Here is a 3915-nt window from a genome sequence, read left to right as displayed (position 1 = left end):
GACTTTCCATAAAGTCGCAGAAATCTTCCATTAAGGCCTTCATGTTGTATAGTTTTAATACCATGTCAAAGATATATTATTTATCATTGTAAAATAACATATTCCACACACCTTTTTTTTATTTCAAAACGGCTTAGGAATTTTTTTTTTTTTTTTAAATGGCAAAAAAACTTTTTTTTCTCCCAAATGTTTTTTTTTCCAGCCCTTCCCATCTATAGGCCTGCCCCTGCAGAATTTACCGAATCTCTACCCCAGTTTGGCTCATGTTCTCCAGGCATACCAGCTGGGCCATCATGTAACCTCTTGGTCGCTTTGGGTGGAATGATGGTTCAGATGATTCACTGGAGGTGGGGTTGGAGTGGGGGTGTCTCCGGTGTCATTATTACCAAGTTGCAAGATGTGGGGCAGCACCTCCAGCTGCAGTGTTAAAAGAAGGGGGATACACTCTAATCTCTGTAGCCCATCACACTGAAATGTAGCAGTAGCACTATACACCACTGTATAAACTGTGTGCACAATTAGTAGCCAAGTTGTATTTTTGAAGATTAATTCCATTATTGAACAACTACAGTGCCCTCGGTCAATCCAAAATGATAATAAACCTTTAAAACTGTATATGCAAGTAAAAAGTGAGGTTTTGGCTTTCTTAGGAGAATATCTATGTGCGCACAATTATTATGCAAACAAAAATCCCATCTCACTTGTTTATTTACATCTGTTAAAGTGAGAATAATAAACAAAACAACTCAAAGGTTTACAAATAAACATTTCGGACATTTTCAAAAACAAAATCAGTGACCAATATAGCCCCCCTTCTTTTCAATAACAGTCATAAGCCTTCCATCCATGGAGTTTAAGAAGGGCCCACAAGTTCTCAATAGGGTTTAGGTCAGTTGAGGAAGGGGGCCATGTAATTATTCTTTCATCTTTAGGGCCTTTACTGGATAGCCACGCAGTGGAGTATGTCGATGCATGCGATTGAGCATTGCCCTGCATAAATATCATGGTCTTCTTGAAAGATGCAGACTTTTTCCTGTACCACTGCTTGAAGAAGTGTCAGTAGGTTTGGGAGTTGATTTTGAGTCCATCCTAAACCCGAAAAGATCCAACTAGCTCATCTTTAATAATACCTGCCCATACCAGTACCACACCTCCATCTTGCTGGTGTATGAGTCGAGGTAGTCCTCTGTGCCAGTTACTGATCCAGCCATGGGCCCATCCATCTGGTCCATCAAGAGTCACTCTCATCTCATCAGTCCATAAAACCTTTGAAAAATCTGTCTTCAGATATTTCAAGGCCCAGTATGACGTTTCAACTTATGTGTCGTGTTCAGTGGTGGTTGGGTTTCAGCCTCCCTTACCTAGGGGCCATGTCTCTGAGCACTGAATACCTTGTACTTCTGGGCACTCCAGGTAGGTTGCCGTTCTGGAATATGACAGCACTGGAGGATAATGGGTTCCTGGTAGCTTCACGTTTGATTCTTCTCAAATCTTTATCAGTTTATTTTCAGCTTTCTTTCTCAACACGTTTCTTGCTGCCCTGTTGACTATTTGCAACAAAACGTTTGATGGTCCTCTGATCACACCCCAATATCTAGTCAATTTGAAGAGAGCTGCGTCCCTCTGAAAGACTTTTTGCAATTTTTGTTAAATCTTTTTTTGACCCATTTTGTTTGAGGAAAAAAACCTGCCTAAAAACATTATGCACACCTTGATATACAGGTGAAACTCGGAAAATTAGAATATTGTGCAAAAGTTCATTTATTTCACTAATGCAACTTAGCCTTCTACCAGGAGATTTTGGAGCACTTCATGCTTTCTTCCACAGACGAGCTCTATGGGGATGCTGACTTCATTTTCCAGCAGGACTTGGCACCTCCCCACCCTGTCCACATCTGGGTTTTCATGAGCTGTAAGCCATAATCATCACAATTATGATAAATCACGGCTTGAACTATCTTGCTTTGCATGTAATGAGTCTATCTCATATATTAGTTTCACCTTTTAAGTTGCATTAGTGAAATAAATTAACTTTTGCACGATATTCTAATTTTTCGAGTTTCACCTGTAGGGTGTTGATCTCCTAAGGCCACACCCTCCCTCATTACAGAAATACACCACCTGATATGCTTAAATCCAATAAGCTTATACAGCTTGGAGTTGGACAATATGCAAAAAAAATGGTGATTTGGTCAAAATACTCACTTGCCTAATAATTGTGCACACAGTGTATAGTAGCACTCTAGCAATGTGCAGTAAGTTAGCACCAACTGTCCCACCTTGCAATCACCTTCAGCTATCCCAAAAGGTGTCCATACACTGCTCGATTCTCATACGAGAATCGCGGGAAATCCCGCGATCGTACGAGAATCGAGCAGTGTGAACGAAGACGTGCAACCGTTTCTACTGTACGGTCGCACGTCTTTTGTCTAAGGAGCATGCTAGAAAACCAGCCGAGAATCGTACGATTTCCGGCTGGTTTGAACGGTGCTCGGGAGACAAATGCCGAACGGGCCGGTGTGCGCACGCGCACACTGCCCGTTTAGCATTGCGGTCGTCGGAAGCCCGCCCCTCAGGGGGGCGGGCTTGCGATGATCGAGAGTACGATCTGCCTGTCCAAGATGGGCAGATCGTACGTTTTTTTAATCACTTTACAACCATCGCAAGACTAGGGTCTTGCGATGGTTGTACAGTGTATTGCCACCTTAACACTAACACAAACATACACAGACAAAACGCTGATGAGAGAGCTGATTTTTATAGTGAGGGTGCTGACATATTATTGACCAGACTATTTTACCTGACAAAAGGCCACTGGAATTGACAGCGGAACCCACGATGGACAACGACGGCAGAGGGGTGCACACTTTTTAACCGCATACAAGTGATTGGGCAGCTCTACAGGAATTCACAAGATACTGTAAATGTAAGACACATACTGATCGCAAATGTGATGGGGGGAATACACTTTTAGCATGGATCTCATGCTAGAGGGAAGAAACCAGACTTCAGTCCAAATCCAAATTTTCCAATCTGCTTAGAGTGGCAAGTCAATGTACTGTCTGATGGACACATATGGAATGCCAGTCGCCTTGTGTCTGTTAGGCAGGACTAGAGCTGCAACAATTATTCGATTAGGTCGATTAAAATCGACGATGGGAAACTTTGTTAACGTTTTCCATCGTCGATTCGTCGGCTAAAATTCAAGTTCCCGCTCGCCGCTGCACAACGCTGCTTACACCCGCCGCTTACGCCACGCCCACGTCGGTTAAGCCGCTCGCGCCTACGCTGGTATACCCGCTTACCGTGGCACGCCGCTCACGCCCGCTGCTTACGCCCCGCCGCTTACGCCCCGCCCACGTCGGTTGAGCCACCTACGCTGGTATACCCGCTTACGCCATGCCCACGCTGAGGACATGCGTCTGGCCCCCTCCTCCCGGTGAGCTCCCCGACTTGCCGCTGCCCGCCGACAACGAACAACGCCGCTGCCCGCCGACAACACCGTCATTCAAGGTAAGTCGAGATCGGCCGGGAGCTTTTTAAATGTTTCCTGTGTGTTGTTTTTTTTTTTAAAGCGGCACACTGCAGAACATTAGTAGCTATAGAGGAACACCAAATCCCTGCAATAATACATTAAACAGCTTGCATAATGTATTATTGCTGGGATTTGTTGTTCCTCTATTGCTGCTAATGTTCAGCAGTGTGCCAGTGTATTATACATTGGTTTTCTGCATTGCATTGTATTGTGCATGGTGTTCTGCATTGTATAATACAGTGACACACTGCAGAACACCAGCAGCTATAGAGGAACACCAAATCCCAGCAATAATACATTAAGCAGCCTGTATAATGTATTATTGCTGGGATTTGTTGTTCCTCTATAGCTGCTAATGTTCAGCAGTGTGCCGCTGTATT

Source organism: Nanorana parkeri, unplaced genomic scaffold (genome assembly GCF_000935625.1).
Source record: "Nanorana parkeri isolate BGI_ZX_2015 unplaced genomic scaffold, ASM93562v1 scaffold704, whole genome shotgun sequence".
Taxonomy (NCBI): domain Eukaryota; kingdom Metazoa; phylum Chordata; class Amphibia; order Anura; family Dicroglossidae; genus Nanorana; species Nanorana parkeri.
This window is presented reverse-complemented; position numbering follows the sequence as displayed.